The following is a 27,604-nucleotide window of genomic DNA, read 5'->3' on the forward strand; positions in this document are numbered from 1 at the left end:
CAATAAACTGTCCCAGCATCTATGCACTGACCCAGCATATATGAACTGACCCAGCACCAATAAATTGACCCAGCATCAATAAACTGACCCCAAATCAATATACTGACCCAACACCAATATTCTGCCCCAGCACCAATAAACTGACTCTGCATCAATAAACTGACCCTGCATCAATAAACTGTCCCAGCATCTTGAACTGACCCAGCAACTATAAACTGACCCAGCACCAATAACTGAACAAATACCAACACACCGACCCAGCGTCAATAAACTGGCCGAACACCAATACACCGAGCCAGCACGAAAACATGACACAGCATCAATAAACTGAATCAGGTCCATTAAACTGACCCAGCGTCAATAAACTGGCCCAGCATCAATAATCTGACCCAGCAACTTTAAACCGACCCGGAACCATTAAACTGGCCAGTTACCAATAAACTGACCCAGATTCTTTAAACTGGCCCAGAACCAATAAACTGACCCAGCAAGAAGAAACGAAACAAGCATCTATAAACTGAACCAGCACCAATAAACTCACCCTGCATGTATAAACTGACCGAGCACCAATAAACTGACCCAACACCAATAAACTGACCCAGCTTCATTAAACTGACCCAACACCAATAAACAGAGCCAACATCAATAATTTGACACTGCATTTATTAAATATCCCAGCACCGATAACCTGACCCAGCACCAATAAACTGACCCAGAATCTATTAACTGACCCAGCACGTATAAACTCTCCCAGCATCTATACACTGACCGAGCACCAATAAACTGGCCCAACACCAATAAACTGACCCAACTTCAGCATAATCACCCAACACCAATAAACTGAGCCAACATCAATAAATTGACCCTGTATTTATAAAATGTCCCAGTACTGATAACCTGACACAGCACCAATAAATGGACCCAGAATCTATTAACTGACCCAGCACGTGTAAACTCTCCCAGCATCTATAAACTGAGACATCACCAATAAACTGACCTAGAATCAATAAGCTGATCCAGCATCTATAAACAGACCCAGCAGCAATAATCTGACCCATCATCAATAAACTGACCCAGCATCAATAAACTGACCCAGCATCTATAAACTGACCCAGCACCAATAAACTGACCCAGAATCTACTAACTGAGCCAGCACCAATAAACTGACCTAGCACCAATACACTGACCCAAAATCTATAAACTGACCCAGCATCTATAAACTGACAAATCATCTATAAACAATCCCAGCATCTATAAACAATCCCTTCACCAATAAACTGACCAGGCACAAACAAACTAAACCAGCATCAATAAACTGTCCCAGCACCAATAAGCTGACCCCGCATTTAAAAACTAAACTAGCACCAATAAACTGAGACAGCACCACCATCTGACCCCACATCTATAAACAGACCTAGCACCAATAAACTGACCCAGGGTCAATCATCTGACTCAGCATCAATAACCTCAACCAGCATCTATAAACTGACCCAGCACCAATAAAGTGACCCAGCATCAACAAACTGACTCTGCACCAATAAACACACCCAGCATCAATAAACAGACCCAGCATCAATAGGCTGACCCAGCATCTATAAACTGACCCAGCACCAATAAACTGACCCAGCAACAATAAACTGACCCAGAACGAATAAACTGAACCAGCATCAATAAACTGACCAAGCATCAATAAACTGACCCAGCACCAATAAATTGAAACAGCTTCTATAAATTGACCCGGTATCTATAAACTGTCCCAGCGTCAAGAAACTGACCCAGAACCTATAAATTGCCCCAGAACCAATAAACGGATCCAGCATAAATAACCTTTCCCAGCATCGATAAACAACCCAGCATCAATAAACTGATAAACACGAATACACTGAACCAGCATCAATAAAATGACCAAGCCGCTATAAACTGATCCAGCATCTATAAACTGACGCAAAACCAATACACTGACCCTGCACCAATAAACTGACACAGACGCTATAAACACACGCATCACCAATGAACTGACCCAGTATCAATTATCTGACCAGCAACAATAAACTGACCCATCACCAATAAACTGCCCACGCATCTATAAACTGACCCAGCACCAAAAACTGACCTAGCGTCAATAAGCTGACCCAGCATCTATAAACTGACCCTGCAGAAATTAATGTACCCAGCATCTGTACACTGACAAAGCATCTATAAATTGACCCAGCAGCAATAAACTGACAAAGCGTCAATAAATTGAACCAGCATTTATACACTGACCAAGCATATATTAACTGTCCCAGCACCAATAAACTAACCCTGCATCTATAAACTGTCCCAGCACCAATAAACTAACCCAGCATCAATAAACTGACCCAGCATCAATAAACTGACACAGCCTCAATAAACTGATCCAACACCAATCAACTGACCCAACAGCAATCAACTGACCCAGCACAATTAAACTGACCCAGCACCAATAAACTGACCCAGGACCAATAAACTGTCCCAGCATCTATGCACTGACCCAGCATATATGAACTGACCCAGCACCAATAAATTGACCCAGCATCAATAAACTGACCCGAAATCAATAAACTGACCCAACACCAATAATCTGCCCCAGCACCAATAAACTGACTCTGCATCAATAAACTGACCCTGCATCAATAAACAGTCCCAGCATCTTGAACTGACCCAGCAACTATAAACTGACCCAGCACCAATAACTGAACAAATACCAACACACCGACCCAGCGTCAATAATCTGGCCGAACACCAATATACCGAGCCAGCACGAAAACATGACACAGCATCAATAAACGGAATCAGGTCCATTAAACTGGCCGAGCATCAATAAACTGACCCAGCAACTTTAAACCGACCAGGAACCATTAAACTGACCAGGTACCAATAAACTGCCCCAGATTCTTTAAACTGGCCCAGAACCAATAAACTGACCCAGCAACAAGAAACGAAACAAGCATCTATAAACTGAACCAGCTCCAATAAACTCACCCTGCATGTATAAACTGACCGAGCACCAATAAACTGACCCAGCTTCATTAAACTGATCCAACACCAATAAACTGAGCCAGCATCAATAAATTGACACTGCATTTATTAAATATCCCAGCACCGATAACCTGACCCAGCACCAATAAACTGACCCAGAATCTATTAACTGACCCAGCACGTATAAACTCTCCCAGCATCTATACACTGGCCAAGCGCCAATAAACTGGCCCAACACCAATAAACTGACCCAGCTTCAGTAAAATCACCCAACACCAATAAACTGAGCCAGCATCAATAAATTGACCCTGCATTCATAAAATGTCCCAGTACTGATAACCTGACCCAGCACAAATAAATAGACCCAGAATCTACTAACTGACCAAGCACGTGTAAACTCTCCCAGCATCTATAAACTGAGACATCACCAATAAACGGACCTAGAATCAATAAGCTGATCCAGCATCTATTAACTGACCCAGCACCAATAAACTGACCCAGCATCTATAAACAGACCCAGCACCAATAATCTGACCATCATCAATAAACTGACCCAGCATCAATAAACTGACCCAGCATCTATAAACTGACCCAGCACCAATAAACTGACCCAGGACCAATAAACTGTCCCAGCATCTATGCACTGACCCAGCGTTTACATCAATAAACTGACCCGAAATCAATAAACTGACCCAACACCAATATTCTGCCCCAGCACCAATAAACTGACTCTGCATCAATAAACTGACCCTGCATCAATAAACTGTCCCAGCAACTTGAACTGACCCAGCAACTATAAACTGACCCAGCACCAATAACTGAACAAATACCAACACACCGACCCAGCGTCAATAAACTGGCCGAACACCAATATACCGAGCCAGCACGAAAACATGACACAGCATCAATAAACTGAATCAGGTCCATTAAACTGACCCAGCGTCAATAAACTGGCCCAGCATCAATAATCTGACCCAGCAACTTTAAACCGACCCGGAACCATTAAACTGGCCAGGTACCAATAAACTGACCCAGATTCTTTAAACTGGCCCAGAACCAATAAACACACCCAGCATCAATAAACAGACCCAGCATCAATAGGCTGACCCAGCATCTATAAACTGAACCAGCACCAATAAACTCACCCTGCATGTATAAACTGACCGAGCACCAATAAACTGACCCAACACCAATAAACTGACCCAGCTTCATTAAACTGACCCAACACCAATAAACTGACCCAGCTTCAGCATAACCACCCAACACCAATAAACTGAGCCAGCATCAATAAATTGACCCTGTATTTATAAAATGTCCCAGTACTGATAACCTGACACAGCACCAAAAAATAGACCCAGAATCTATTAACTGACCCAGCACGTGTAAACTCTCCCAGCATCTATAAACTGAGACATCACCAATAAACTGACCTAGAATCAATAAGCTGATCCAGCATCTATAAGCAGACCCAGCAGCAATAATCTGACCCATCATCAATAAACTGACCCAGCATCAATAAACTGACCCAGCATCTATAAACTGACCCAGCACCAATAAACTGACCCAGAATCTACTAACTGAGCCAGCACCAATAAACTGACCTAGAATCAATAAGCTGATCCAGCATTTATAAACTGACCCAGCATCTATAAACTGACAAATCATCTAGAAACAATCCCAGCATCTATAAACAATCCCAGCACCAATAAACTGACCAGGCACAAACAAACTAAAACAGCATCAATAAACTGTCCCAGCACCAATAAGCTGACCCCGCATTTAAAAACTAAACTAGCACCAATGAACTGAGACAGCACCACCATCTGACCCCACATCTATAAACAGACCTAGCACCAATAAACTGACCCAGGGTCAATCATCTGACTCAGCATCAATAACCTCAACCAGCATCTATAAACTGACCCAGCACCAATAAAGTGACCCAGCATCAACAAACTGACTCTGCACCAATAAACACACCCAGCATCAATAAACAGACCCAGCATCAATAGGCTGACCCAGCATCTATAAACTGAGCCAGCACCAATAAACTGACCCAGCAACAATAAACTGACCCAGAACGAATAAACTGACCCAGCATCAATAAACTGACCGAGCATCAATAAACTGACCCAGCACCAATAAATTGAAACAGCTACTATAAATTGACCCGGTATCTATAAACTGTCCCAGCGTCAGTAAACTGACCCAGAACCTATAAACTGCCCCAGAACCAATAAACGGATCCAGCATAAATAACCTTTCCCAGCATCGATAAACAACCCAGCATCAATAAACTGACCCAACACGAATACACTGAACCAGCATCAATAAAATGACCAAGCCGCTATAAACTGATCCAGCATCTATAAACTGACGCAAAACCAATACACTGACCCTGCACCAATAAACTGACACAGACGCTATAAACACACGCATCACCAATGAACTGACCCAGTATCAATTATCTGACCAGCAACAATAAACTGACCCATCACCAATAAACTGCCCACGCATCTATAAACTGACCCAGCACCAAAAACTGACCTAGCGTCAATAAGCTGACCCAGCATCTATAAACTGACCCTGCAGAAATTAATGTACCCAGCATCTGTACACTGACACAGCATCTATAAATTGACCCAGCAGCAATAAACTGACAAAGCGTCAATAAATTGAACCAGCATTTATACACTGACCAAGCATATATTAACTGTCCCAGCACCAATAAACTAACCCAGCATCTATAAACTGTCCCAGCACCAATAAACTAACCCAGCTTCAATAAACCCAACAGCAATCAACTGACCCAGCACAATTAAACTGACCCAGCACCAATAAACTGACCCAGGACCAATAAACTGTCCCAGCATCTATGCACCGACCCAGCATATATGAACTGACCCAGCACCAATAAATTGACCCAGCATCAATAAACTGACCCGAAATCAATAAACTGACCCAACACCAATAATCTGCCCCAGCACCAATAAACTGACTCTGCATCAATAAAGTGACCCTGCATCAATAAACAGTCCCAGCATCTTGAACTAACCCAGCAACTATAAACTGACCCAGCACCAATAACTGAACAAATACCAACACACCGACCCAGCGTAAATAATCTGGCCGAACAGCAATATACCGAGCCAGCACGAAAACATGACACAGCAGCAATAAACGGAATCAGGTCCATTAAACTGACCCAGCATCAATAAACTGGCCCAGCATCAATAAACTGACCCAGCAACTTTAAACCGACCCGGAAACATTAAACTGACCAGGTACCAATAAACTGCCCCAGATTCTTTAAACTGGCCCAGAACCAATAAACTGACCCAGCAACAAGAAACGAAACAAGCATCTATAAACTGAACCAGCACCAATAAACTTACCCTGCATGTATAAACTGACCGAGCACCAATAAACTGACCCAACACCAATAAACTGACCCAGCTTCATTAAACTGACCCAACACCAATAAACAGAGCCACCATCAATAATTTGACACAGCATTTATTAAATATCCCAGCACCGATAACCTGACCCAGCACCAATAAACTGACCCAGAATCTATTAACTGACCCAGCACGTGTAAACTCTCCCAGCATCTATAAACTGAGACATCACCAATAAACTGACCTAGAATCAATAAGCTGATCCAGCATCTATAAACAGACCTAGCAGCAATAATCTGACCCATCATCAATAAACTGACCCAGCACCAATAAACTCACCCTGCATGTATAAACTGACCGAGCACCAATAAACTGACCCAACACCAATAAACTGACCCAGCTTCATTAAACTGATCCAACACCAATAAACTGAGCCAGCATCAATAAATTGACACTGCATTTATTAAATATCCCAGCACCGATAACCTGACACAGCACCAATAAACTGACCCAGAATCTATTAACTGACCCAGCACGTATAAACTCTCCCAGCATCTATACACTGGCCGAGCGCCAATAAACTGGCCCAACAGCAATAAACTGACCCAGCTTCAGTAAAATCACCCAACACCAATAAACTGAGCCAGCACCAATAAATTGACCCTGCATTCATAAAATGTCCCAGTATTGATAACCTGACCCAGCACCAATAAATAGACCCAGAATCTATTAACTGACCCAGCACGTGTAAACTCTCCCAGCATCTATAAACTGAGACATCACCAATAAACGGACCTAGAATCAATAAGCTGATCCAGCATCTATTAACTGACCCAGCACCAATAAACTGACCCAGCATCTATAAACAGACCCAGCACCAATAATCTGACCATCATCAATAAACTGACCCAGCATCAATAAACTGACCCAGCATCTATAAACTGACCCAGCACCAATAAACTGACCCAGGACCAATAAACTGTCCCAGCATCTATGCACTGACCCAGCATATATGAACTGACCCAGCACCAATAAATTGACCCAGCATCAATAAACTGACCCCAAATCAATATACTGACCCAACACCAATATTCTGCCCCAGCACCAATAAACTGACTCTGCATCAATAAACTGACCCTGCATCAATAAACTGTCCCAGCATCTTGAACTAACCCAGCAACTATAAACTGACCCAGCACCAATAACTGAACAAATACCAACACACCGACCCAGCGTCAATAAACTGGCCGAACACCAATATACCGAGCCAGCACGAAAACATGACACAGCATCAATAAACTGAATCAGGTCCATTAAACTGACCCAGCGTCAATAAACTGGCCCAGCATCAATAATCTGACCCAGCAACTTTAAACCGACCCGGAACCATTAAACTGGCCAGGTACCAATAAACTGACCCAGATTCTTTAAACTGGCCCAGAACCAATAAACTGACCCAGCAAGAAGAAACGAAACAAGCATCTATAAACTGAACCAGCACCAATAAACTCACCCTGCATGTATAAACTGACCGAGCACCAATAAACTGACCCAACACCAATAAACTGACCCAGCTTCATTTAACTGACCCAACACCAATAAACAGAGCCAACATCAATAATTTGACACTGCATTTATTAAATATCCCAGCACCGATAACCTGACCCAGCACCAATAAACTGACCCAGAATCTATTAACTGACCCAGCACGTGTAAACTCTCCCAGCATCTATAAACTGAGACATCACCAATAAACTGACCTAGAATCAATAAGCTGATCCAGCATCTATAAACAGACCCAGCAGCAATAATCTGACCCATCATCAATAAACTGACCCAGCATCAATAAACTGACCCAGCATCTATAAACTGACCCAGCACCAATAAACTGACCCAGAATCTACTAACTGAGCCAGCACCAATAAACTGACCTAGCACCAATACACTGACCCAAAATCTATAAACTGACCCAGCATCTATAAACTGACAAATCATCTATAAACAATACCAGCATCTATAAACAATCCCAGCACCAATAAACTGACCAGGCACAAACAAACTAAACCAGCATCAATAAACTGTCCCAGCACCAATAAGCTGACCCCGCTTTTAAAAACTAAACTAGCACCAATAAACTGAGACAGCACCACCATCTGACCCCACATCTATAAACAGACCTAGCACCAATAAACTGACCCAGGGTCAATCATCTGACTCAGCATCAATAACCTCAACCAGCATCTATAAACTGACCCAGCACCAATAAAGTAACCCAGCATCAACAAACTGACTCTGCACCAATAAACACACCCAGCATCAATAAACAGACCCAGCATCAATAGGCTGACCCAGCATCTATAAACTGACCCAGCACCAATAAACTGACCCAGCAACAATAAACTGACCCAGAACGAATAAACTGACCCAGCATCAATAAACTGACCAAGCATCAATAAACTGACCCAGCACCAATAAATTGAAACAGCTTCTATAAATTGACCCGGTATCTATAAACTGTCCCAGCGTCAAGAAACTGACCCAGAACCTATAAACTGCCCCAGAACCAATAAACGGATCCAGCATAAATAACCTTTCCCAGCATCGATAAACAACCCAGCATCAATAAACTGACCCAACACGAATGCACTGAACCAGCATTAATAAAATGACCAAGCCGCTATAAACTGATCCAGCATCTATAAACTGACGCAAAACCAATACACTGACCCTGCACCAATAAACTGACACAGACGCTATAAACACACGCATCACCAATGAACTGACCCAGTATCAATTATCTGACCAGCAACAATAAACTGACCCATCACCAATAAACTGCCCACGCATCTATAAACTGACCCAGCACCAAAAACTGACCTAGCGTCAATAAGCTGACCCAGCATCTATAAACTGACCCTGCAGAAATTAATGTACCCAGCATCTGTACACTGACACAGCATCTATAAATTGACCCAGCAGCAATAAACTGACAAAGCGTCAATAAATTGAACCAGCATTTATACACTGACCAAGCATATATTAACTGTCCCAGCACCAATAAACTAACCCAGCATCTATAAACTGTCCCAGCACCAATAAACTAACCCAGCATCAATAAACTGACCCAGCATCAATAAATTGACCCAGCCTCAATAAACTGATCCAACACCAATCAACTGACCCAACAGCAATCAACTGACCCAGCACAATTAAACTGACCCAGCACCAATAAACTGACCCAGGACCAATAAACTGTCCCAGCATCTATGCACTGACCCAGCATATATGAACTGACCCAGCACCAATAAATTGACCCAGCATCAATAAACTGACCCGAAATCAGTAAACTGACCCAACACCAATAATCTGCCCCAGCACCAATAAACTGACTCTGCATCAATAAACTGACCCTGCATCAATAAACAGTCCCAGCATCTTGAACTGACCCAGCAACTATAAACTGACCCAGCACCAATAACTGAACAAATGCCAACACACCGACCCAGCGTAAATAATCTGGCCGAACACCAACATACCGAGCCAGCACGAAAACATGACACAGCATCAATAAACGGAATCAGGCCCATTAAACTGACCCAGCATCAATAAACTGGCCCAGCATCAATAAACTGACCCAGCAACTTTAAACCGACCCGGAACCATTAAACTGACCAGGTACCAATAAACTGCCCCAGATTCTTTAAACTGGCCCAGAACCAATAAACCGATCCAGCACCAATAAACTCACCCTGCATGTATAAACTGACCGAGCACCAATAAACTGACCCAACATCAATAAACTGACCCAGCTTCATTAAACTGATCCAACACCAATAAACGGAGCCAGCATCAATAAATTGACACTGCATTTATTAAATATCCCAGCACCGATAACCTGACCCAGCACCAATAAACTGACCCAAAATCTATTAACTGACCCAGCACGTATAAACTCTCCCAGCATCTATACACTGGCCGAGCGCCAATAAACTGGCCCAACACCAATAAACTGACCCAGCTTCAGTAAAATCACCCAACACCAATAAACTGAGCCAGCATCAATAAATTGACCCTGCATTCATAAAATGTCCCAGTACTGATAACCTGACCCAGCACCAATAAATAGACCCAGAATCTACTAACTGACCCAGCACGTGTAAACTCTCCCAGCATCTATAAACTGAGACATCACCAATAAACGGACCTAGAGTCAATAAGCTGATCCAGCATCTATTAACTGACCCAGCACCAATAAACTGACCCAGCATCTATAAACAGTCCCAGCACCAATAATCTGACCATCATCAATAAACTGACCCAGCATCAATAAACTGGCCCAGCATCAATAAACTGACCCAGCAACTTTAAACCGACCCGGAACCATTAAACTGACCAGGTACCAATAAACTGCCCCAGATTCTTTAAACTGGCCCAGAACCAATAAACTGACCCAGCAACAAGAAACGAAACAAGCATCTATAAACTGAACCAGCACCAATAAACACACCCTGCATGTATAAACTGACCGAGCACCAATAAACTGACCCAACACCAATAAACTGACCCAGCTTCATTAAACTGATCCAACACCAATAAACTGAGCCAGCATCAATAAATTGACACTGCATTTATTAAATATCCCAGCACCGATAACCTGACCCAGCACCAATAAACTGACCCAGAATCTATTAACTGACCCAGCACGTATAAACTCTCCCAGCATCTATACACTGGCCGAGCGCCAATAAACTGGCCCAACACCAATAAACTGACCCAGCTTCAGTAAAATCACCCAACACCAATAAACTGAGCCAGCATCAATAAATTGACCCTGCATTCATAAAATGTCCCAGTACTGATAACCTGACCCAGCACCAATAAATAGACCCAGAATCTACTAACTGACCAAGCACGTGTAAACTCTCCCAGCATCTATAAACTGAGACATCACCAATAAACGGACCTAGAATCAATAAGCTGATCCAGCATCTATTAACTGACCCAGCAGCAATAAACTGACCCAGCATCTATAAACAGACCCAGCACCAATAATCTGACCATCATCAATAAACTGACCCAGCATCAATAAACTGACCCAGCATCTATAAACTGACCCAGCACCAATAAACTGACCCAGGACCAATAAACTGTCCCAGCATCTATGCACTGACCCAGCATATATGAACTGACCCAGCACCAATAAATTGACCCAGCATCAATAAACTGACCCCAAATCAATAAACTGACCCAACACCAATATTCTGCCCCAGCACCAATAAACTGACTCTGCATCAATAAACTGACCCTGCATCAATAAACAGTCCCAGCATCTTGAACTGACCCAGCAACTATAAACTGACCCAGCACCAATAACTGAACAAATGCCAACACACCGACCCAGCGTAAATAATCTGGCCGAACACCAATATACCGAGCCAGCACGAAAACATGACACAGCATCAATAAACGGAATCAGGCCCATTAAACTGACCCAGCATCAATAAACTGGCCCAGCATCAATAAACTGACCCAGCAACTTTAAACCGACCCGGAACCATTAAACTGACCAGGTACCAATAAACTGCCCCAGATTCTTTAAACTGGCCCAGAACCAATAAACTGACCCAGCAACAAGAAACGAAACAAGCATCTATAAACTGAACCAGCACCAATAAACTCACCCTGCATGTATAAACTGACCGAGCACCAATAAACTGACCCAACACCAATAAACTGACCCAGCTTCATTAAACTGACCCAACACCATTAAACAGAGCCAGCATCAATAATTTGACACTGCATTTATTAAATATCCCAGCACCGATAACCTGACCCAGCACCAATAAACTGACCCAGAATCTATTAACTGACCCAGCACGTATAAACTCTCCCAGCATCTATACACTGACCGAGCACCAATAAACTGGCCCAACACCAATAAACTGACCCAGCTTCAGCATAATCACCCAACACCAATAAACTGAGCCAGCATCAATAAATTGACCCTGTATTTATAAAATGTCCCAGTACTGATAACCTGACACAGCACCAATAAATAGACCCAGAATCTATTAACTGACCCAGCACGTGTAAACTCTCCCAGCATCTATAAACTGAGACATCACCAATAAACTGACCTAGAATCAATAAGCTGATCCAGCATCTATAAACAGACCCAGCAGCAATAATGTGACCCATCATCAATAAACTGACCCAGAATCAATAAACTGACCCAGCATCTATAAACTGACCCAGCACCAATAAACTGACCCAGAATCTACTAACTGAGCCAGCACCAATAAACTGACCTAGCACCAATACACTGACCCAAAATCTATAAACTGACCCAGCATCTATAAACTGACAAATCATCTATAAACAATCCCAGCATCAATAAACTGTCCCAGCACCAATAAGCTGACCCCGCATTTAAAAACTAAACTAGCACCAATAAACTGAGACAGCACCACCATCTGACCCCACATCTATAAACAGACCTAGCACCAATAAACTGACCCAGGGTCAATCATCTGACTCAGCATCAATAACCTCAACCAGCATCTATAAACTGACCCAGCACCAATAAAGTGACCCAGCATCAACAAACTGACTCTGCACCAATAAACACACCCAGCATCAATAAACAGACCCAGCATCAATAGGCTGACCCAGCATCTATAAACTGACCCAGCACCAATAAACTGACCCAGCAACAATAAACTGACCCAGAACGAATAAACTGACCCATCATCAATAAACTGACCCAGCATCAATAAACTGGCCCAGCATCAATAAACTGACCCAGCAACTTTAAACCGACCCGGAACCATTAAACTGACCAGGTACCAATAAACTGCCCCAGATTCTTTAAACTGGCCCAGAACCAATAAACTGACCCAGCAACAAGAAACGAAACAAGCATCTATAAACTGAACCAGCACCAATAAACACACCATGCATGTATAAACTGACCGAGCACCAATAAACTGACCCAACACCAATAAACTGACCCAGCTTCATTAAACTGATCCAACACCAATAAACTGAGCCAGCATCAATAAATTGACACTGCATTTATTAAATATCCCAGCACCGATAACCTGACCCAGCACCAATAAACTGACCCAGAATCTATTAACTGACCCAGCACGTATAAACTCTCCCAGCATCTATACACTGGCCGAGCGCCAATAAACTGGCCCAACACCAATAAACTGACCCAGCTTCAGTAAAATCATCCAACACCAATAAACTGAGCCAGCATCAATAAATTGACCCTGCATTCATAAAATGTCCCAGTACTGATAACCTGACCCAGCACCAATAAATAGACCCAGAATCTACTAACTGACCAAGCACGTGTAAACTCTCCCAGCATCTATAAACTGAGACATCACCAATAAACGGACCTAGAATCAATAAGCTGATCCAGCATCTATTAACTGACCCAGCAGCAATAAACTGACCCAGCATCTATAAACAGACCCAGCACCAATAATCTGACCATCATCAATAAACTGACCCAGCATCAATAAACTGACCCAGCATCTATAAACTGACCCAGCACCAATAAACTGACCCAGGACCAATAAACTGTCCCAGCATCTATGCACTGACCCAGCATATATGAACTGACCCAGCAACAATAAATTGACCCAGCATCAATAAACTGACCCGAAATCAATAAACTGACCCAACACCAATATTCTGCCCCAGCACCAATAAACTGACTCTGCATCAATAAACTGACCCTGCATCAATAAACTGTCCCAGCATCTTGAACTGACCCAGCAACTATAAACTGACCCAGCACCAATAACTGAACAAATACCAACACACCGACCCAGCGTCAATAAACTGGCCGAACACCAATATACCGAGCCAGCACGAAAACATGACACAGCATCAATAAACTGAATCAGGTCCATTAAACTGACCCAGCGTCAATAAACTGGCCCAGCATCAATAATCTGACCCAGCAACTTTAAACCGACCCGGAACCATTAAACTGGCCAGGTACCAATAAACTGCCCCAGATTCTTTAAACTGGCCCAGAACCAATAAACTGACCCAGCAACAAGAAACGAAACAAGCATCTATAAACTGAACCAGCACCAATAAACACACCCTGCATGTAAAAAACTGACCGAGCACCAATAAACTGACCCAACACCAATAAACTGACCCAGCTTCATTAAACTGATCCAACACCAATAAACTGAGCCAGCATCAATAAATTGACACTGCATTTATTAAATATCCCAGCACCGATAACCTGACCCAGCACCAATAAACTGACCCAGAATCTATTAACTGACCCAGCACGTATAAACTCTCCCAGCATCTATACACTGGCCGAGCGCCAATAAACTGGCCCAACACCAATAAACTGACCCAGCTTCAGTAAAATCACCCAACACCAATAAACTGAGCCAGCATCAATAAATTGACCCTGCATTCATAAAATGTCCCAGTACTGATAACCTGACCCAGCACCAATAAATAGACCCAGAATCTACTAACTGACCAAGCACGTGTAAACTCTCCCAGCATCTATAAACTGAGACATCACCAATAAACGGACCTAGAATCAATAAGCTGATCCAGCATCTATTAACTGACCCAGCACCAATAAACTGACCCAGCATCTATAAACAGACCCAGCACCAATAATCTGACCATCATCAATAAACTGACCCAGCATCAATAAACTGACCCAGCATCTATAAACTGACCCAGCACCAATAAACTGACCCAGGACCAATAAACTGTCCCAGCATCTATGCACTGACCCAACATACATGAACTGACCCAGCACCAATAAATTGACCCAGCATCAATAAACTGACCCCAAATCAATAAACTGACCCAACACCAATATTCTGCCCCAGCACCAATAAACTGACTCTGCATCAATAAACTGACCCTGCATCAATAAACTGTCCCAGCATCTTGAACTGACCCAGCAACTATAAACTGACCCAGCACCAATAACTGAACAAATACCAACACACCGACCCAGCGTCAATAAACTGGCCGAACACCAATATACCGAGCCAGCACGAAAACATGACACAGCATCAATAAACTGAATCAGGTCCATTAAACTGACCCAGCGTCAATAAACTGGCCCAGCATCAATAATCTGACCCAGCAACTTTAAACCGACCCGGAATCATGAAACTGGCCAGGTACCAATAAACTGACCCAGATTCTTTAAACTGGCCCAGAACCAATAAACTGACCCAGCAACAAGAAACGAAACAAGCATCTATAAACTGAACCAGCACCAATAAACTCACCCTGCATGTATAAACTGACCGAGCACCAATAAACTGACCCAACACCAATAAACTGACCCAGCTTCATTAAACTGACCCAACACCATTAAACAGAGCCAGCATCAATAATTTGACACTGCATTTATTAAATATCCCAGCACCGATAACCTGACCCAGCACCAATAAACTGACCCAGAATCTATTAACTGACCCAGCACGTATAAACTCTCCCAGCATCTATACACTGACCGAGCACCAATAAACTGGCCCAACACCAATAAACTGACCCAGCTTCAGCATAATCACCCAACACCAATAAACTGAGCCAGCATCAATAAATTGACCCTGTATTTATAAAATGTCCCAGTACTGATAACCTGACACAGCACCAATAAATAGACCCAGAATCTATTAACTGACCCAGCACGTGTAAACTCTCCCAGCATCTATAAACTGAGACATCACCAATAAACTGACCTAGAATCAATAAGCTGATCCAGCATCTATAAACAGACCCAGCAGCAATAATGTGACCCATCATCAATAAACTGACCCAGCATCAATAAACTGACCCAGCATCTATAAACTGACCCAGCACCAATAAACTGACCCAGAATCTACTAACTGAGCCAGCACCAATAAACTGACCTAGCACCAATACACTGACCCAAAATCTATAAACTGACCCAGCATCTATAAACTGACAAATCATCTATAAACAATCCCAGCATCAATAAACTGTCCCAGCACCAATAAGCTGACCCCGCATTTAAAAACTAAACTAGCACCAATAAACTGAGACAGCACCACCATCTGACCCCACATCTATAAACAGACCTAGCACCAATAAACTGACCCAGGGTCAATCATCTGACTCAGCATCAATAACCTCAACCAGCATCTATAAACTGACCCAGCACCAATAAAGTGACCCAGCATCAACAAACTGACTCTGCACCAATAAACACACCCAGCATCAATAAACAGACCCAGCATCAATAGGCTGACCCAGCATCTATAAACTGACCCAGCACCAATAAACTGACCCAGCAACAATAAACTGACCCAGAACGAATAAACTGACCCAGCATCAATAAACTGACCAAGCATCAATAAACTGACCCAGCACCAATAAATTGAAACAGCTTCTATAAATTGACCCGGTATCTATAAACTGTCCCAGCGTCAATAAACTGACCCAGAACCTATAAACTGCCCCAGAACCAATAAACGGATCCAGCATAAATAACCTTTCCCAGCATCGATAAACAACCCAGCATCAATAAACTGACCCAACACGAATGCACTGAACCAGCATTAATAAAATGACCAAGCCGCTATAAACTGATCCAGCATCTATAAACTGACGCAAAACCAATACACTGACCCTGCACCAATAAACTGACACAGACGCTATAAACACACGCATCACCAATGAGCTGACCCAGTATCAATTATCTGACCAGCAACAATAAACTGACCCATCACCAATAAACTGCCCACGCATCATTAAACTGACCCAGCACCAAAAACTGACCTAGCGTCAATAAGCTGATCCAGCATCTATAAACTGACCCTGCAGAAATTAATGTACCCAGCATCTGTACACTGACACAGCATCTATAAATTGACCCAGCAGCAATAAACTGACAAAGCGTCAATAAATTGAACCAGCATTTATACACTGACCAAGCATATATTAACTGTCCCAGCACCAATAAACTAACCCAGCATCTATAAACTGTCCCAGCACCAATAAACTAACCCAGCATCAATAAACTGACCCAGCATCAATAAACTGACCCAGCCTCAATAAACTGATCCAACACCAATCAACTGACCCAACAGCAATAAACTGACCCAGCACAATTAAACTGACCCAGCACCAATAAACTGACCCAGGACCAATAAACTGTCCCAGCATCTATGCACTGACCCAGCATATATGAACTGACCCAGCACCAATAAATTGACCCAGCATCAATAAACTGACCCGAAATCAATAAACTGACCCAACACCAATAATCTGCCCCAGCACCAATAAACTGACTCTGCATCAATAAACTGACCCTGCATCAATAAACAGTCCCAGCATCTTGAACTGACCCAGCAATTATAAACTGACCCAGCACCAATAACTGAACAAATGCCAACACACCGACCCAGCGTAAATAATCTGGCCGAACACCAATATACCGAGCCAGCACGAAAACATGACACAGCATCAATAAACGGAATCAGGCCCATTAAACTGACCCAGCATCAATAAACTGGCCCAGCATCAATAAACTGACCCAGCAACTTTAAACCGACCCGGAACCATTAAACTGACCAGGTACCAATAAACTGCCCCAGATTCTTTAAACTGGCCCAGAACCAATAAACTGACCCAGCAACAAGAAACGAAACAAGCATCTATAAACTGATCCAGCACCAATAAACTCACCCTGCATGTATAAACTGACCGAGCACCAATAAACTGACCCAACATCAATAAACTGACCCAGCTTCATTAAACTGATCCAACACCAATAAACTGAGCCAGCATCAATAAATTGACACTGCATTTATTAAATATCCCAGCACCGATAACCTGACCCAGCACCAATAAACTGACCCAGAATCTATTAACTGACCCAGCACGTATAAACTCTCCCAGCATCTATACACTGGCCGAGCGCCAATAAACTGGCCCAACACCAATAAACTGACCCAGCTTCAGTAAAATCACCTAACACCAATAAACTGAGCCAGCATCAATAAATTGACCCTGCATTCATAAAATGTCCCAGTACTGATAACCTGACCCAGCACCAATAAATAGACCCAGAATCTACTAACTGACCAAGCACGTGTAAACTCTCCCAGCATCTATAAACTGAGACATCACCAATAAACGGACCTAGAATCAATAAGCTGATCCAGCATCTATTAACTGACCCAGCACCAATAAACTGACCCAGCATCTATAAACAGACCCAGCTCCAATAATCTGACCATCATCAATAAACTGACCCAGCATCAATAAACTGGCCCAGCATCAATAAACTGACCCAGCAACTTTAAACCGACCCGGAACCATTAAACTGACCAGGTACCAATAAACTGCCCCAGATTCTTTAAACTGGCCCAGAAGCAATAAACTGACCCAGCAACAAGAAACGAAACAAGCATCTATAAACTGAACCAGCACCAATAAACACACCATGCATGTATAAACTGACCGAGCACCAATAAACTGACCCAACTCCAATAAACTGACCCAGCTTCATTAAACTGATCCAACACCAATAAACTGAGCCAGCATCAATAAATTGACACTGCATTTATTAAATATCCCAGCACCGATAACCTGACCCAGCACCAATAAACTGACCCAGAATCTATTAACTGACCCAGCACGTATAAACTCTCCCAGCATCTATACACTGGCCGAGCGCCAATAAACTGGCCCAACACCAATAAACTGACCCAGCTTCAGTAAAATCATCCAACACCAATAAACTGAGCCAGCATCAATAAATTGACCCTGCATTCATAAAATGTCCCAGTACTGATAACCTGACCCAGCACCAATAAATAGACCCAGAATCTACTAACTGACCAAGCACGTGTAAACTCTCCCAGCATCTATAAACTGAGACATCACCAATAAACGGACCTAGAATCAATAAGCTGATCCAGCATCTATTAACTGACCCAGCAGCAATAAACTGACCCAGCATCTATAAACAGACCCAGCACCAATAATCTGACCATCATCAATAAACTGACCCAGCATCAATAAACTGACCCAGCATCTATAAACTGACCCAGCACCAATAAACTGACCCAGGACCAATAAACTGTCCCAGCATCTATGCACTGACCCAGCATATATGAACTGACCCAGCAACAATAAATTGACCCAGCATCAATAAACTGACCCCAAATCAATAAACTGACCCAACACCAATATTCTGCCCCAGCACCAATAAACTGACTCTGCATCAATAAACTGACCCTGCATCAATAAACTGTCCCAGCATCTTGAACTGACCCAGCAACTATAAACTGACCCAGCACCAATAACTGAACAAATACCAACACACCGACCCAGCGTCAATAAACTGGCCGAACACCAATATACCGAGCCAGCACGAAAACATGACACAGCATCAATAAACTGAATCAGGTCCATTAAACTGACCCAGCGTCAATAAACTGGCCCAGCATCAATAATCTGACCCAGCAACTTTAAACCGACCCGGAACCATTAAACTGGCCAGGTACCAATAAACTGCCCCAGATTCTTTAAACTGGCCCAGAACCAATAAACTGACCCAGCAACAAGAAACGAAACAAGCATCTATAAACTGAACCAGCACCAATAAACACACCCTGCATGTAAAAAACTGACCGAGCACCAATAAACTGACCCAACACCAATAAACTGACCCAGCTTCATTAAACTGATCCAACACCAATAAACTGAGCCAGCATCAATAAATTGACACTGCATTTATTAAATATCCCAGCACCGATAACCTGACCCAGCACCAATAAACTGACCCAGAATCTATTAACTGACCCAGCACGTATAAACTCTCCCAGCATCTATACACTGGCCGAGCGCCAATAAACTGGCCCAACACCAATAAACTGACCCAGCTTCAGTAAAATCACCCAACACCAATAAACTGAGCCAGCATCAATAAATTGACCCTGCATTCATAAAATGTCCCAGTACTGATAACCTGACCCAGCACCAATAAATAGACCCAGAATCTACTAACTGACCAAGCACGTGTAAACTCTCCCAGCATCTATAAACTGAGACATCACCAATAAACGGACCTAGAATCAATAAGCTGATCCAGCATCTATTAACTGACCCAGCACCAATAAACTGACCCAGCATCTATAAACAGACCCAGCACCAATAATCTGACCATCATCAATAAACTGACCCAGCATCAATAAACTGACCCAGCATCTATAAACTGACCCAGCACCAATAAACTGACCCAGGACCAATAAACTGTCCCAGCATCTATGCACTGACCCAACATACATGAACTGACCCAGCACCAATAAATTGACCCAGCATCAATAAACTGACCCCAAATCAATAAACTGACCCAACACCAATATTCTGCCCCAGCACCAATAAACTGACTCTGCATCAATAAACTGACCCTGCATCAATAAACTGTCCCAGCATCTTGAACTGACCCAGCAACTATAAACTGACCCAGCACCAATAACTGAACAAATACCAACACACCGACCCAGCGTCAATAAACTGGCCGAACACCAATATACCGAGCCAGCACGAAAACATGACACAGCATCAATAAACTGAATCAGGTCCATTAAACTGACCCAGCGTCAATAAACTGGCCCAGCATCAATAATCTGACCCAGCAACTTTAAACCGACCCGGAATCATTAAACTGGCCAGGTACCAATAAACTGACCCAGATTCTTTAAACTGGCCCAGAACCAATAAACTGACCCAGCAACAAGAAACGAAACAAGCATCTATAAACTGAACCAGCACCAATAAACTCACCCTGCATGTATAAACTGACCGAGCACCAATAAACTGACCCAACACCAATAAACTGACCCAGCTTCATTAAACTGACCCAACACCATTAAACAGAGCCAGCATCAATAATTTGACACTGCATTTATTAAATATCCCAGCACCGATAACCTGACCCAGCACCAATAAACTGACCCAGAATCTATTAACTGACCCAGCACGTATAAACTCTCCCAGCATCTATACACTGACCGAGCACCAATAAACTGGCCCAACACCAATAAACTGACCCAGCTTCAGCATAATCACCCAACACCAATAAACTGAGCCAGCATCAATAAATTGACCCTGTATTTATAAAATGTCCCAGTACTGATAACCTGACACAGCACGAATAAATAGACCCAGAATCTATTAACTGACCCAGCACGTGTAAACTCTCCCAGCATCTATAAACTGAGACATCACCAATAAACTGACCTAGAATCAATAAGCTGATCCAGCATCTATAAACAGACCCAGCAGCAATAATCTGACCCATCATCAATAAACTGACCCAGCATCAATAAACTGACCCAGCATCTATAAACTGACCCAGCACCAATAAACTGACCCAGAATCTACAAACTGAGCCAGCACCAATAAACTGACCTAGCACCAATACACTGACCCAAAATCTATAAACTGACCCAGCATCTATAAACTGACAAATCATCTATAAACAATCCCAGCATTTATAAACAATCCCAGCACCAATAAACTGACCAGGCACAAACAAACTAAACCAGCATCAATAAACTGTCCCAGCACCAATAAGCTGACCCCGCATTTAAAAACTAAACTAGCATCAATAAACTGAGACAGCACCACCATCTGACCCCACATCTATAAACAGACCTAGCACCAATAAACTGACCCAGGGTCAATCAGCTGACTCAGCATCAATAACCTCAACCAGCATCCATTAACTGACCCAGCACCAATAAAGTGACCCAGTATCAACAAACTGACTCTGCACCAATAAACACACCCAGCATCAATAAACAGACCCAGCATCAATATGCTGACCCAGCATCTATAAACTGACCCAGCACCAATAAACTGACCCAGCAACAATAAACTGACCCAGAACTAATAAACTGACCCAGCATCAATAAACTGACCAAGCATCAATAAACTGACCCAGCACCAATAAATTGAAACAGCTTCTATAAATTGACCCGGTATCTATAAACTGTCCCAGCGTCAATAAACTGACCCAGAACCTATAAACTGCCCCAGAACCAATAAACGGATCCAGCATAAATAACCTCTCCCAGCATCGATAAACAACCCAGCATCAATAAACTGACGCAAAACCAATACACTGACCCTGCACCAATAAACTGACACAGACGCTATAAACACACGCATCACCAATGAACTGACCCAGTATCAATTATCTGACCAGCAACAATAAACTGACCCATCACCAATAAACTGCCCACGCATCTATAAACTGACCCAGCACCAAAAACTGACCTAGCGTCAATAAGCTGACCCAGCATCTATAAACTGACCCTGCAGAAATTAATGTACCCAGCATCTGTACACTGACACAGCATCTATAAATTGACCCAGCAGCAATAAACTGACAAAGCGTCAATAAATTGAACCAGCATTTATACACTGACCAAGCATATATTAACTGTCCCAGCACCAATAAACTAACCCAGCATCTATAAACTGTCCCAGCACCAATAAACTAACCCAGCATCAATAAACTGACCCAGCATCAATAAACTGACCCAGCCTCAATAAACTGATCCAACACCAATCAACTGACCCAACAGCAATCAACTGACCCAGCACAATTAAACTGACCCAGCACCAATAAACTGACCCAGGACCAATAAACTGTCCCAGCATCTATGCACTGACCCAGCATATATGAACTGACCCAGCACCAATAAATTGACCCAGCATCAATAAACTGACCCGAAATCAGTAAACTGACCCAACACCAATAATCTGCCCCAGCACCAATAAACTGACTCCGCATCAATAAACTGACCCTGCATCAATAAACAGTCCCAGCATCTTGAACTGACCCAGCAACTATAAACTGACCCAGCACCAATAACTGAACAAAAACCAACACACCGACCCAGCGTAAATAATCTGGCCGAACACCAATATACCGAGCCAGCACGAAAACATGACACAGCATCAATAAACGGAATCAGGTCCATTAAACTGACCCAGCATCAATAAACTGGCCCAGCATCAATAAACTGACCCAGCAACTTAAAACCGACCCGGAACCATTAAACTGACCAGGTACCAATAAACTGCCCCAGATTCTTTAAACTGGCCCAGAACCAATAAACTGACACAGCAACAAGAAACGAAACAAGCATCTATAAACTGAACCAGCACCAATAAACTCACCCTGCATGTATAAACTGACCGAGCACCAATAAACTGACCCAACACCAATAAACTGACCCAGCTTCATTAAACTGATCCAACACCAATAAACTGAGCCAGCATCAATAAATTGACACTGCATTTATTAAATATCCCAGCACCGATAACCTGACCCAGCACCAATAAACTGACCCAGAATCTATTAACTGACCCAGCACGTATAAACTCTCCCAGCATCTATACACTGGCCGAGCGCCAATAAACTGGCCCAACACCAATAAACTGACCCAGCTTCAGTAAAGTCACCCAACACCAATAAACTGAGCCAGCATCAATAAATTGACCCTGCATTCATAAAATGTCCCAGTACTGATAACCTGACCCAGCACCAATAAATAGACCCAGAATCTACTAACTGACCAAGCACGTGTAAACTCTCCCAGCATCTATAAACCGAGACATCACCAATAAACGGACCTAGAATCAATAAGCTGATCCAGCATCTATTAACTGACCCAGCACCAATAAACTGACCCAGCATCTATAAACAGACCCAGCACCAATAATCTGACCATCATCAATAAACTGACTCAGCATTAATAAACTGACCCAGCATCTATAAACTGACCCAGCACCAATAAACTGACCCAGGACCAATAAACTGTCCCAGCATCTATGCACTGACCCAGCGTTTACATCAATAAACTGACCCGAAATCAATAAACTGACCCAACACCAATATTCTGCCCCAGCACCAATAAACTGACTCTGCATCAATAAACTGACCCTGCATCAATAAACTGTCCCAGCATCTTGAACTGACCCAGCAACTATAAACTGACCCAGCACCAATAACTGAACAAATACCAACACACCGACCCAGCGTCAATAAACTGGCCGAATACCAATATACCGAGCCAACACGAAAACATGACACAGCATCAATAAACTGAATCAGGTCCATTAAACTGACCCAGCGTCAATAAACTGGCCCAGCATCAATAATCTGACCCAGCAACTTTAAACCGACCCGGAACCATTAAACTGGCCAGGTACCAATAAACTGACCCAGATTCTTTAAACTGGCCCAGAACCAATAAACTGACCCAGCAACAAGAAACGAAACAAGCATCTATAAACTGAACCAGCACCAATAAACTCACCCTGCATGTATAAACTGACCGAGCACCAATAAACTGACCCAACACCAATAAACTGACCCAGCTTCATTAAACTGACCCAACACCAATAAACTGACCCAGCTTCAGCATAATCACCCAACACCAATAAACTGAGCCAGCATCAATAAATTGACCCTGTATTTATAAAATGTCCCAGTACTGATAACCTGACACAGCACCAATAAATAGACCCAGAATCTATTAACTGACCCAGCACGTGTAAACTCTCCCAGCATCTATAAGCTGAGACATCACCAATAAACTGACCTAGAATCAATAAGCTGATCCAGCATCTAGAAGCAGACCCAGCAGCAATAATCTGACCCATCATCAATAAACTGACCCAGCATCAATAAACTGACCCAGCATCTATAAACTGACCCAGCACCAATAAACTGACCCAGAATCTAATAACTGAGCCAGCACCAATAAACTGACCTAGAATCAATAAGCTGATCCAGCACCAATAAACTGACCTAGCACCAATACACTGACCCAAAATCTATAAACTGACCCAGCATCTATAAACTGACAAATCATCTATAAACAATCCCAGCATCTATAAACAATCCCAGCACCAATAAACTGACCAGGCACAAACAAACTAAACCAGCATCAGTAAACTGTCCCAGCACCAATAAGCTGACCCCGCTTTTAAAAACTAAACTAGCACCAATAAACTGAGACAGCACCACCATCTGACCCCACATCTATAAACAGACCTAGCACCAATAAACTGACCCAGGGTCAATCATCTGACTCAGCATCAATAACTTCAACCAGCATCTATAAACTGACCCAGCACCAATAAAGTGACCCAGCATCAACAAACTGACTCTGCACCAATAAACACACCCAGCATCAATAAACAGACCCAGCATCAATAGGCTGACCCAGCATCTATAAACTGTCCCAGCGTCAAGAAACTGACCCAGAACCTATAAATTGCCCCAGAACCAATAAACGGATCCAGCATAAATAACCTTTCCCAGCATCGATAAACAACCCAGCATCAATAAACTGATAAACACGAATACACTGAACCAGCATCAATAAAATGACCAAGCCGCTATAAACTGATCCAGCATCTATAAACTGACGCAAAACCAATACACTGACCCTGCACCAATAAACTGACACAGACGCTATAAACACACGCATCACCAATGAACTGACCCAGTATCAATTATCTGACCAGCAACAATAAACTGACCCATCACCAATAAACTGCCCACGCATCTATAAACTGACCCAGCACCAAAAACTGACCTAGCGTCAATAAACTGACCCTGCAGAAATTAATGTACCCAGCATCTGTACACTGACACAGCATCTATAAATTGACCCAGCAGCAATAAACTGACAAAGCGTCAATAAATTGAACCAGCATTTATACACTGACCAAGCATATATTAACTGTCCCAGCACCAATAAACTAACCCAGCATCTATAAACTGTCCCAGCACCAATAAACTAACCCAGCATCAATAAACTGACCCAGCATCAATAAACTGACCCAGCCTCAATAAACTGATCCAACACCAATCAACTGACCCAACAGCAATCAACTGACCCAGCACAATTAAACTGACCCAGCACCAATAAACTGACCCAGGACCAATAAACTGTCCCAGCATCTATGCACTGACCCAGCATATATGAACTGACCCAGCACCAATAAATTGACCCAGCATCAATAAACTGACCCGAAATCAGTAAACTGACCCAACACCAATAATCTGCCCCAGCACCAATAAACTGACTCCGCATCAATAAACTGACCCTGCATCAATAAACAGTCCCAGCATCTTGAACTGACCCAGCAACTATAAACTGACCCAGCACCAATAACTGAACAAAAACCAACACACCGACCCAGCGTAAATAATCTGGCCGAACACCAATATACCGAGCCAGCACGAAAACATGACACAGCATCAATAAACGGAATCAGGTCCATTAAACTGACCCAGCATCAATAAACTGGCCCAGCATCAATAAACTGACCCAGCAACTTAAAACCGACCCGGAACCATTAAACTGACCAGGTACCAATAAACTGCCCCAGATTCTTTAAACTGGCCCAGAACCAATAGACTGACACAGCAACAAGAAACGAAACAAGCATCTATAAACTGAACCAGCACCAATAAACTCACCCTGCATGTATAAACTGACCGAGCACCAATAAACTGACCCAACACCAATAAACTGACCCAGCTTCATTAAACTGATCCAACACCAATAAACTGAGCCAGCATCAATAAATTGACACTGCATTTATTAAATATCCCAGCACCGATAACCTGACCCAGCACCAATAAACTGACCCAGAATCTATTAACTGACCCAGCACGTATAAACTCTCCCAGCATCTATACACTGGCCGAGCGCCAATAAACTGGCCCAACACCAATAAACTGACCCAGCTTCAGTAAAGTCACCCAACACCAATAAACTGAGCCAGCATCAATAAATTGACCCTGCATTCATAAAATGTCCCAGTACTGATAACCTGACCCAGCACCAATAAATAGACCCAGAACCTACTAACTGACCAAGCACGTGTAAACTCTCCCAGCATCTATAAACCGAGACATCACCAATAAACGGACCTAGAATCAATAAGCTGATCCAGCATCTATTAACTGACCCAGCACCAATAAACTGACCCAGCATCTATAAACAGACCCAGCACCAATAATCTGACCATCATCAATAAACTGACTCAGCATTAATAAACTGACCCAGCATCTATAAACTGACCCAGCACCAATAAACTGACCCAGGACCAATAAACTGTCC

Source organism: Somniosus microcephalus, unplaced genomic scaffold (genome assembly GCF_052327205.1).
Source record: "Somniosus microcephalus isolate GS21.2 unplaced genomic scaffold, FLI_Smic_1.0 unresolved_chr1, whole genome shotgun sequence".
Lineage (NCBI taxonomy): Eukaryota > Metazoa > Chordata > Chondrichthyes > Squaliformes > Somniosidae > Somniosus > Somniosus microcephalus.